The sequence below is a fragment of the Erinaceus europaeus genome, chromosome 10 (assembly GCF_950295315.1).
Source record: "Erinaceus europaeus chromosome 10, mEriEur2.1, whole genome shotgun sequence".
Classification (NCBI taxonomy): domain Eukaryota; kingdom Metazoa; phylum Chordata; class Mammalia; order Eulipotyphla; family Erinaceidae; genus Erinaceus; species Erinaceus europaeus.
In genome coordinates, this window is record NC_080171.1 from 91,343,525 (window position 1) to 91,356,335 (window position 12,811).

Consider the following 12,811-nt stretch of genomic DNA (forward strand, 5'->3'; position numbering starts at 1 on the left):
GTTGAATGTAAAACATTAATCCCCCAATAAAGAAAAAAATAAAAGAAAGTGTGATGAAGCCATGAAACACTGCTGCTGGGCTAAGGATGATTGTGCTCTCTCCCTTACTAGCTGTGTGATTTTGGATAAGTTGTGTGACTGTTGTCAGCCTCAGTTTTCTCATCTGGAAATTGGGGATATTGATCTATTCCCCATAGGGCTTTTTTTTTTTATTTTTAAAAATTTATTTTAAAAAGGAGACATTAGCAAAATGGCCTCCAGGAGCAGTAGATTTGTAGTGCAGGCACCAAACCCCAGCAATAACCCAAGAGGCAAAAAAAAAAAAAGTGACACCAGGAATAATGGATTTGTAGTGCCAGCACCAATCCCCCAGGTATAACCCTAGTAGCAATGGGGGGGGGGGAGCATATTTGGTATGAATGCATAGAATAGAGGCAAAATAGCAGCTAAGAGGTTAGTTATTGTAATCACTGAATTTGAAGAATCTTCACATGTTGAGTACCTACTCTGCCAAGTACTGTACATATTTCTTCTTGAGTTTTTAGGAGACCAGCAAAGCCAGGCTTAGGGCATATGGGGAAGTAGACTGTTGGCCTGGGTAAAATGAGGTGACCCCTTCACGGAGAGTAACCAAAGCTTCTTTCCTCTCTCCTCCCAGGACAGCGTTCCCAGCGACCCAAGATGGCAACCTCTCAAGACAACTGCAAAGGTTTTTGGCCCACACATCTGTTCTCCACGGTCCTTCGTCCATACCTACTGTGAGCTGGCCAGAAATGGGCCTGAGGAGAGAGAGTCCCAGTAAGGATTCTTACTGCTGAGTTCACCAAAAGGAAACAAATCACCCTGAATCCCTTGGCTAGCTGCCCCAGCGCCATGCCCACCCCCAACCCCCAGCCCCTGTCTTGGGCTCTCTAAACAATTACTTCCAGGCACATTAGCGGCCTAGAACTAAACGCTGAAATGTGTTTCCTGCTCAGAGAGATCAGTTATCGCTGACTCTGCAAGGGTCAGACTAAGTGCTTGAGAGCTCAGTAAGGGGCTTGCCTGAAAGGGACCAGCCAAGAGTAGGGTACTGCTCTCCCCATGTGGAGTTCAGGGACCCCATATTTAAAGAATGGGAGCTACAAGGGAGAGTCAGGCTTCAATGTTTTGCAAAAAGGCACAAAGCCACAGAGATAGGGGTGGCCAGGGAAAGGAATGGGGTCTGGTTAATGAGAGGAAGGAGTAGAAATGGGAGTAACAAATACAATGGCAATTGTGGAAGATAGCCAAAGCCCCTATTGGCAAGAGGAAAGCATGTCTGAGGACTCCCGTCTAAGGGTACACTCAAATTCCATTCACACCCACACGAGGTAATCCTGGAGTCAGGATCAGCTTGCAGCTTTGAGAGTCAAATGACATCAGTCCTAACCTCCACCTCAGCATGCAGATCAGAGACTCAAAGTCACTCTGGCTCCCTCGATGCAGGATTGCTATCTCTCCCTGTCCACTCTGAGCCGCCACTCCCTGGCTGTTTTCTGACACAATGACCTTGTTTACAAACTGCAAGCACTGTCCATTGTCCATGCAGCACTGTCACCCAAACTGGACATATCCCCATAGCCTCTGCTTTCCACCTGAACCCCTTTAAGTATCTTGGCAACTGACAGTATTCCCAGCACCCTCCTACTCCCACATCTTTCCAATGTATCACCACCTGAGTTCCAGGCATCTTGCTTTCCTGTATGTTCCGCCAGCTGGCTCTCTCTCCAGCCTTGCTCCACCTTACAGACGCCCCACCCCCAGCACCTCGAGATCCAGTCACTCTCATATTAATTAATCACTTTATGGAAAGCACCACACTCCTTCCTGCCTCAATGGCTTTTGCACAAACTTTTCTCTGTCTCTGAATTGTTCTTTCCCTGTTCTTCCCTGGGGAATTAGGAGAGCAATTTTTGCTCCAGTTTCAGTGCACATGTGACTTGCTCAAAGAAGCCTCCCATGACTCCAGGACGTAGTTCTACTAATTCATTATATTTTTGTATTTATTGTATATATGCTTTATTGTATATATCTCAATTTTAAAGATTTTTCAGTGTGTGTGTGTGTGTGTGTGTGTGTGTACTGTCAAGCCACGCCACCACCACAGCAAGCTGTATAAAAAAAGGGATCAAATATCTAGCAGAAGATCAAACAACATTAGCTGGGAAACAAATATGAGTTGAATAAATTAATTAGTGATATGCATAAGACACAGGAGGAGTTTGAGAGAAGTGATAAGTATCTTTGTCACAACGAGGGAGGTTTCAGGGGGAAAAAAAAGCCAACACCTAATTAGGGTTTTGAGGCACAGACAAGTGTTTACTAAAGGCCTCAGATGAGAGAGCAGGTATTAATTTTAGAGAGAATAGCCATCTAGACCCCAAACATATCTCTCCTTACCATCACTAGTCACTTCCACCAGGAATGTTATAGTAAGCCCTATTGTGGGCCTCCTCAGGACCTTTCACTTGTTACAAACTAGCAGTGGTAAGGACTGCCCCACTCTGAAAGAAGGCTGGGTCATCCTACTCTGCCACTTAAGGAAGACTGACTCTGAAGTGAGTGCAGCTTTGAATGTTCCTAGCTTTGACCATGGACTGTGTGCTAAATTTGACAGGAATTCAGAGGTTATACAGGCTCCTGTGTTAAATGTTAATATATATGGACCCCAGGTTGGACTGATATGGTAAAGTCAATTGTGTTTATATATTTTATTCAGGTTTAGGAGCTACTCTTTTTCCTGGTCTAGCTTTTTAGTTTTTGATATATGTCCTATTTGTGGTGGTCTGGTTGTTTATAGGAGACCTTTCAGAACTTCTTTCAGGGCAGGCTTGGTGATGGTTGCTTCCTTCAGCTGTTGCTTGTCTGAGAAGGTTTTGATGATTCCATCTAGTCTGAATGACAATTTAGCAGGATATAGTATTCTTGGCTGAAAGCCTTTCTCATTGAGCACTCGATAGATATCTTGCCATTCTCTTCTGGCCTGTAGTGTTTGTATGGAGAAGTCTGCTGCTAATCTTATGGGTTTTCCTTTGTAGGTGACTCTTTGTTTTTCTCTTGCAGCCTTGAGGATCCTTTCTTTATCCTTATTCCTTTCCAATCTAAGTATGACATGTCTTGGTGTCTTTAGGTCTGGGTTAATTCTGTTTGGGACCCTCTGGGCTTCTTGAATCTTTATGTCTTTGGTGTTGTCTAGACTAGAGAAATTTTCAGCTATTATGGCCTGGAGAATGCTTTCTTCCTCTCCTTCTCTTTCTTCCTCTGGTAAGCCAATAATGCGTATATTGTTTCTTTTGAAGTCATCCCATAGGACTCTGTTGTTGTTTTCAGCATCTCTTAATCTCTTTTTGAGATCTCTTACTCTTTTTTAGTTGTCTCTAATTCATCCTCAATCTTGCTAATTCTGTCTTCAGCCTCATAGATTCTATTCTCTCTGCCCTCTACTGTTTTCTGGAGTTCATCTATTTTGTTGCCCTGCTCTGATACTGTTTTAGCTTGTTCAGCTAGTTGCCTTCTTAGCTCAGCGATTTCAGCTTTCAGCTCTCTAATAACCATGAGATAATTAGAATTTTCTTCCATATTCTCATTTGTTGTTCCTGCATTTCTGATTACAATTTTTTCAAATTCTTTACTCACTCCTGTTATTATTTCCTTAGCTAATGTTTGGATGTTGAACTCGTTGTTTTGTGCTTCACCCTCTGGAGGACTTTTAGCTAGACTCTTGTCCTGGTTGGATTCTCCAATATTTTTTCTTGTTGTTTTAACCATTTTATATAAGTTAACAGTTTTTTCAATCCCTGAGTTGGAGTTCAGCCTTTTTTTTCCCCCTGTAGGCTATGGGAGCCTGAGGGCTTTTAAACTATCAATAGGCTTCTTAGCTTAATCACTGACTACTGACCAAGAGATAAAGCAGGGTGTGGCAGAGATAATCCAGTGGTTATGCAAAGAGACTTTCACAGCCCCTCAGCTATGCCACCGAGGTATAGGTCTTCTCCTGAGTTTCCCGGTTATATCTCTGTCCCCTGGTGTCCCTCCCTGTTGCTGCGCCAGATTCTGAGGGTAGTAGCAATGGAGACTCAGAGTTGCACTTAGTGAGTCTCTGGGGAGTCCTTTCCTCCCTTCAGCTGTCCCCTTGTTGGTGGAGCAGACTGGAGGTGGTGTCTCCACTGACAAACTGTTGAACTGTTAGCAGTCACCCAATCTCTCCTTAGGCCCCTCTCTCCTCTCTGTCACCAGCCACGCGTGTTTGTACTCACGGGTGATTTACTGGTTTCCTGTGGTCATTCTAGTCCTGTCTTGTTTCGGTCCGGGTGGTCTCCTTTGGTATTCCTAGTTGATCCGGGAGAGGAGAGAAAGCAATCTGCTGCTCGTAGCTCCACCTCCAGAAGTCGAATCCATCAGCTTTCTAGTTTTTTTGGCGGTTTTTTTTGTTGTTGTTGTTATTCTTTATTGTTAGAGAAAAAGAGAAATTGAGAAGGGAGAAGGAGATAGAGAGGGAAGGAGATAAGAGACCTACTTCACTCATGAAGCTTTCCTCCTGCACGTGGGGACCAAGAGCTAGAACTCAGGTCCTTGTGTACTTTGATGTGTGGCTAAACCAGGCACATTACTGCCTGGCCCCCAAGTGTTCGAGTTTTATTCTCAACTCTGACACCATATTCCCAGACAGCATTTCTTGTCTACTGCCATGTTAGATATCAAGCTCAAGTAAAGATTAATAAAATCATAAGCCCCTAGGAGCATACCAAAAACAGACTTCCTAACCTCTCGCCACCCTAAAATCTCTATTCTCATCTGCATAATTCCTACTTTTTGGTTCCTGTTTATTAAACATTTTGTCCTGCTTAATATCTTACTACCATTTAGCCAATTGCAGATGTTACTATGATTCCATCCATCCTGACTTTCCTGGGTAGATGATCTCACAAATGTGTCCTGGAATCCCACCCTACTACAGAAAAATAGAAACAGACTAGAGGTAAGGATTGACCTGCCTACACCTATGTCCAGTGGAGAAGCAATTATAGAGCTCCCACTTTCTGCACCCCAAAAAAGAATTTTGGGAAAAAAATAATTTTGGTCTATACTCCCAGTGGGATAAATGATAGGGAATATTACCAGAGGGCTCTGAACCCCAATTTTACCAGGAAGTGAAGCATCTGTCACTAAGAATTTTGTTTTTATTGCAGAAATGGAGGCAAATCTAGAAAACACCAAAGGAGATCAGGCACTATTTCTTTTATTCAGAGAGATGAAGAAAAAAAGAAGGATTCTTGGAAGTAGTAATAGGTGTAGAAGTGTGACTTTAAAACAAATTGAAGACAAAACTGTAGGGAAAAAAAAATGGGCAAAAGAAAAACGATAGACCCTAACTTCAGTGTACACACCTCATCAAGGACCACCCTGTGATGATCGCAATAATCCGACTATTTTTCTCAGCCCAACCACTGGCACGAGAGTGGTAGTATAATCAGTTTCGACCATTCCACTCTCCTGCTCACAATCCTTCATGGCTCTCCATTCCCTTGCTAATATGCTCTAACTCCATCCCCTGCCCATCTTTCTTGTCTCATCTCTAATCCCCTTTTTCTCTTACCTTTACCTCCCCTTTTAGTGAAAACTTATGATAACTTTAATCTTGTCATAAATATCAAGGATATTTTATTTATTTTATTAATGATTTAATATTGATTTACAAGATTATAAAATAATAGGGGTATAATTACACACCATTCCCACCACCAGAGTTCTGTGTCCCCATCCCCTCCATTGGAAACTGCAGTAGTTCTCCTGAGGCCACAGACACAGGTTCATTTTATATCTATCACTATCATTATCATTATCACTATCTATATCTATGATCTATATCTGGCACTAGAGTCTTGGTAGTATAATCAGTTTTGACCATACTACTCTCCAGCTCACACTTCATGGCTCCTTTGCACAATCTCCAGAACCTTAGGGCAGCAGCCGGACATTCAGATTTAGGGGTGATTGCTGTGGCAATCCAACCCTCTACTACCTGTGAACAGAAATCTCTGAAATATCCAGACTTTGCCTTAGAGCAGAATTTTGTGATAATGGGACAGAGCCTAAAATACAGGTTTCATGGTATATTAGTCAAAAGAATGTATCTTGTAGACAAATAACAAACAAAACATATATTTTGCAAATACAGATGCAAAGGTAACAAACAGTAGGATTTCTAATAACAAGTATCAGGAAGTCTGGGATCAGAAAACTTGATCAAAAAAGGGGGGTGGGGAATGTCTGCAGGGAGTAGTGAATTCATCATGTAGGCACCAAACCTCAGAAATAACCCTGATGGTCATGAAAGAGAGAGAGAGAGATGGATGGCCCAGGAGAAATGAGTAGAAGCTATCCTCTCTCTGGATATTTGCAGCCCTGATGACCTAGTTGGTCATTTCATGAGAACTAGAAGCTCTCTTTGCAAGGGTTGGAGGGGAGTGGAGTTCATGCTCTCAGCTCCAGAGCAGGAATTCCAGGAGAGCTGGAAACGGCTTATTATTCCCCATCTCCTGGCATTCGGCATCACTCAGGTTGTCATCTGATTGCAGCATTAATGAAATGGCACGCCTTCAGCAGGGTAGCCTGTAATCAGGGGCTCACAAAGCTAGTCTGCACTGCCAGAGGTCACTCATTCTGTCCCCCTGCAGAATGATAGATCAAAGCCTTGTGTGTCTTCAAGAACACACAACTGGTATTCCACAGTGAGGATATTTGTCACAGATTCTAGCCTCTCAGGGATGCAAGACCAGCAGAACAGATAAAAATCAGAATCTAGGGGAGTCGGGCTGTAGCACAGCGGGTTAAGCGCACGTGGTGCAGAGTGCAAGGGCCGGCATACAGATCCCAGTTCGAGCCCCCGGGTCCCCAACTGCAGGGAAGTCGCTTCACAGGCAGTGAAGCAGGTCTGCAGGTGTCTATCTTTCTCTCCCCCTCTCTGTCTTCCCCTCCTCTCTCCATTTCTCTCTGTCCTACCAACAACAATGACATCAATAACAACAATAATAACTACAACAATAAAACAACAAGGGCAACAAAAGGGAATAAGTATATTTTTAAAATTTTAAAAACTCAGAATCTAGGACTAGGGAGATGGCACAGCAGCAGCACACCAGACTTGCATGCCTGGAGTCCCAGGCTCAATGCCAGCACCACCATATGCCAGAGATGAGCAGTGCTCTTATCTCTTTCTCCATTATCAGTTTAAAAAAAATTTTTTTAATTCAGAATCTCTGTTCATGGGGTATAGAAACCTGGTTAACCTGGAGAACAGAAAGTTAAAAATCCTGGCAAGCTGAACTCGGAGAATAAATACGATCTGGAGATCAATGCCATGAGTTCCTTGTCACGGGGAATAAAGACTGAGTATCACTGTGGACAATACGTTACTGAGAGACTTCAAATCTTTTATTTATTTATTTATTTATTTATTTTTATTTTGGATAAAGATAGAGAGAAATTGAGAGGGAATTAGGAAATGGGAGAGAAAGAAAGACACCTACAGCCCTGCATCACCTCTCCTGAAACTTCCCCCTCTGCAGACCAGACCTATGGAATCCCTTTAAACCTGGGTCCTAGGCATAGTAATATGTGTACTCTACCAGTTTCACCACAAGCTGGCCCCAAAACTATTTGTAATTATGTTTTATTAGGTAAATATTGATTTATAAGACAGTAGTTGTCACCTGAGTACAACTCAGGTCTGATCCTTCTGTAATAGATATCTGCACTCCACTCTCACCACTGCACTGGGTCCTCAACACCCACTCAGCCCCCTCTCCCACCCCTCATGCCCTTATTGCAACAGACCAAATTGAGTCCAAGCTTCATTCACCCTGTGGGTTGTCTTTCCCTCCTTGTTTCTTAATTTCTACCTTAAGAACTTGAAAGAATCATGTTAAGTGGGAATCTGAAGCTTTTTTTAATTAGTGATTTAATAATGATTAACAAGACTGTGGGATAAGAGGGGTACAATTCCATACAATTCCCACAACCAAAGTTCCCTATTCCATCCCCTCCATTGGAAGCTTCCCTATTCTTTATGCCTCTGGGAGTATGGACCAAAGATCTTTTTGAGGTGCAGAAAGTTGAAGGTCTGGCTTCTATAATTGCTTCTCCACCGAGCATGTATGTTGACAGGTTGATCCATACCCCCATCCTGTTTCTATCTTTCCCTAGTGGAGTAGGGCTCTGGAGAGGTGGGGTTCCAGGACACACTGGTGAGGTCATCTGCCCAGGAAAGTCAGGATGGCATCATGGTAGCATTTGCAACTTGGTGGCTGAAAAGCATTAAGATATAAAGCAGGAAGAGGGCAGGGCAGTAATGCGCCTGGTTAAGTACACATAGTAAGAAGCTCAAGGACTGGCAGAAGGATCCGGATTGGAGCTCCTGCTTCCCTCCTCCAAAGGGGTTTGCTTCACAAGTGGTGAAGTAGGTGTCTATCTTTCTCTCCCCTCTCTGTCTTCCCTTCCTCTCTCAATTTCTCTCGGTCCTGTCCAACAACAACAGCAACAACAACAACAGAAAAAAGATGGCTGCCTGGAGCAGTGGATTCCTAGTGCAGGCACCTAGCCCCAGCCATTACCCTGGAGGCAAAAAAATAAATAAATAAATAAATAAATATATATATATATATATATATATATATATTTTATATATATATATATAGCAGGAGAATTTGTTTAATAATCGAGACCCTAAAAGTAAGAATATAGAATCTGACAGGGTGAGTCCTGAGGCCCCCTCCTAGCCGTAGAGTTAAAAATTGTATCAACTTTGTGCACTCTTTTCTCTGGTTATTCATTCTCCATCCCCAGAGTCCAGAGTTCTACTAAGCCTTTTACTTCAAGCCCTCTGGCTATAGTCTCAGCTACATTAGCCCACATTAAGAAGCTAAAAGCATTCCGGAGTCACACATTCCCTTGAGCCAAATCTTCCCAGCCCCTCCCTCTCCATTCCAAGGCCACCCATCCTATTGGATTAGTCCTGTGTTTGAAATAAAAGAGGTGTAAATGTTATGCAAATAGAAATTGACCCTCTCCTTCATACTCCACCCCCATCCAGGCCAATTTAAGTCCTTGCCCATGCCTCCAGCCATAGTTTTCTGCTCTTGGTTTTCAGTAACCCTTTGAAAAGACTGCAAGACTGCATACCTGTAAACATTAGAGAGAGGTTAGAGAGTGTTTATTAGCTTCAGCCATACCTTCCTTTATTATTTTTATTTTGTTTATTGATTTATGATTGAAAGTCAGTTGGATAAGAGGGGTACAATTCCTCACAATTCCCATCACCAGAGTTCAGCATCCCATCCCCTCCACTGGAAGCTTTCCTTTCCCCTCTGGGAGTATGGACCCAGGATCATTATGGGGTACAGAAGGTAGAAGGTATGTCTTCTGTAATTGCTTCTTTGCTGGGCATGGGTGTTGGCAGGTTGATCCACATTCCCAGTCTGTTTCTCTTTCCCTAGTGGGGTAGGGCTCCGGAGAGGGGGTTCCAGGACACACTGGGAGTCAGGCTGTAGCGCAGCGGGTTAAGCACACGTGGTTTAAAGCCCAGGACACACTGGTGAGGTCCTCTGCCCAGGAAAGTGAGCTTGACATCTTGGTAGCATCTGTAACTTTGTGGCTGAAAAGCATTAAGATATAAAGCAGAACAAATTATTTAATAATCATGATCCTAAAGGCAAAAATATAGCAGATGACATTTGGGGGTCTCCATTTCGGAAAAAGCTAGGAAGTCTATTTTAGGTATATTCTAAGGAGCCCATGGCTTCAATAATTTTTGCCTAGGCTCAACTACTAACATGCAGGTGGACTAAAGGTATTGTCTGAGGAGTTGGTGTCAGAGTTGGAAATAAGACTAGAGAGCTGGATAATATATAGCTCTCAAATATAGGGAAAGTATATACATATCATTAACTATAAACCCCATCGATCTGCTCTGGGGCCCATATTCAGTGCAGGAGCCTGTGTAACTTCTGTATCCCTGTCAGGTCTAAATAGAAATTATTTGATTAAGTACTTTGTGGTATCATTTTTAGGTCTTTCTACTTGCTTGCTGCACTTATTGCAGCTTACAGTGCATTTTTGCTTTAAGGTATATATTTTCCCCTAACTTATGGATACATGTGCATATGTGGTCTATCTCATGGGCCCTGGTCTATATCTAGGATCTGTGGCTTTGTTAGGAAGTGCACCACCTGAAATGGAATTAAGAAGTCCTATGAACTAGGAAAGGTCTCACCAAAGTAATGGAGCTAAAGGGTTGAGATTCCACGCCTGGTGTCCCTGAACACTGTCTGAACTGAAATATGTCCAGGTGGTACTGGTTGCACTGATTTGGCTGAGATCAACAGATGCAGTATCAAATGGTATGGATCAAGAGAAGTATGTAGAAAAACAAACCACACCCCAGAGGTTCCTTCAGTCTAAACATTTAAGGTTTCAAATTGGTAACCTGGTTGAATTTTAACAGTGGGCTTAAACTGTTAATAAATTTCTAGTAATGACTTTTTAAAAAAATATATTAAATCATCTATAGGCTTAGACCAGGGAGACCAGAAGCAACTGGTCTTGTCAGGATACAGTTCACTGTAAATCTCATTAAATGACATAAATCATGGTAAGTTCTTGTATGGTACGGTAAATCCTAACCATGGGATTTTTAAAGTAAAGCAAATTCCTAAATAACTTAGTTATAACAATAATTATCTGTTGCCCTTTTAAACTCTAAGACACCAAAAACCTCCCCAATTCTCTATAAAAATCTATATTTCTCAGGGTCAGATGGTGGCACACCTGGTTAAGTGTGTATACATATTATAGTGCAAAAGAATCCAGGTTCAAGCCCCTGGTCCCCACCTGCAGGGAGGAACCTTCATGAGTGTTGAGGCAGGGCTATCTGCCCTATATCTGTCCCTCTCTATCTCTTCCACACTGCTCTCAATTTCTCACTGTCTCTATCCAATTTTCTTCTTCTAGCGTTTGCCCTTCTTCCGTAGCCAGTCAACAGCATCAGGTTGAGCCTGATGTAAAGTTTCGAGACCTCCTTTGAATCTGGAGAGGTGGCAGTCGTTGACTATGTGGGTCATAGTCTGTCTGTAGCCGCAGGGGCAGTTTGGGTCGTCTCTGGCTCCCCAGCGATAGAACATAGCGGCCCACCAGCCATGGCCTGTTCGATAGCGATTGAGGAGGGCCCAATCATAACGTGCTAGGTCAAAGCCAGGTTGACGCTTGCAGGGGTCTGTGATGAGGTGTTTGTTCTTTACCTCAGCTGACTGCCAACTCTGTTTCCAAGAGTCTGGAACAGAGAATTTCAGTGTAGGCGTAGGGGACCAGATTGGGTGACGAGACGTCAAGCGTTGGACAGGGTGGGCGAAGATATCCGCGTATATTGGCAGGTCCGGTCGAGCGTAGACGTGGGAAATGAACTTAGATGATGCCGCATCCCGACGAATATCTGGCTTGGCGATGTTGCTAAGAACTGGCAGCCATGGAACCGGGGTGGTTCCAGAAATTATCCTCATGGAGGAATATAATTTGGAATCGACCAAGTGGACATGGGGGCTATGGAACCATACTGGGGCACAGTATTCTGCAGTGGAATAGCATAATGCCAGAGATGATGATCGTAGTGTGGAAGCGCTTGCGTCCCATGAGGAGCTGGCCAGTCTTGCAATGATGTTATTCCTCGCGCCCACCTTTGCTGCAGTTTTTATGAGATGTTCGTGAAATGACAGGGTGCGATCGAGAGTAACGCCAAGATAGACTAGCTGGGCTTCATGCCGGATTCTTGTATTGCCAAGCTGCACATTAAGTTCACGCGAGGCCGAGGCATGGTGTAGATGGAAAACAGATGATAACGTTTTTTGCAGTGCTAGGGATTAGTCGCCATTTTTTACAGTAATCAGATATCAGAGACATGTCTTTCGTGAGTGTTTCCTCGAGGATGTCAAACTTGGATGCCTGAGTTGCACAGCAGATGTCATCAGCGTAGATGAACTTCCTTGAAGAAGTTTCTGGGAGGTCATTGATGTAAATATTAAATAGTGTAGGAGCCAGAACAGAGCCCTGGGGGAGGCCACTTGAGACAAGTCTCCATCTGCTAGACTTGTCACCCAGATGCACCCGGAATCTTCTGTTTTGGAGAAGAAGCGATATAGTGTTGGCCACCCATGGAGGCAGGCATCTTGAGATCTTGACTAGGAGACCACGGTGCCAGACCGTGTCATAGGCTGCTGTGAGATCAACAAAGACAGCACCCGTCTTTAAATTCTTCTGGAATTATCCAATAATATATAATATATATTTTATATATATATTTATGTATTTAAAAATCTATATTTCTCCCAGTCCTGTAACCTCTGGGGCATACCTCATTGTCCTGCCATACCTTCCTAATGGGTTCTGTCATTGGAATCTTCCTTCCTTGTGGTCACTGAGTTAAAAAAAAAAAAAGACACCACAGACATGCTTAGTAGCCACACTAAGACCTAATAACTCAACAGGACCCAGGCCAGCAAGTAGTAGCAAACAGGCTGGCTCCTGTCCACTCCTGGGCCATCAGAGTGTTTTGCTTCCCCAGCAGCTGCTGAAGGACTAAAGTTGTGCAGCAGGAGTCACAGGGCAGCTGACATCTCATGGCAGCAGTGTTTGGCCAGTAAAAGAAGGGACTCAGCATAAAATGTATTTTGCTTCCCGCTCAGTCAAAGTGTTCGACAGACTGCAGATGCTATAAATCCACAATGGAGCCAGAGAGATAGCG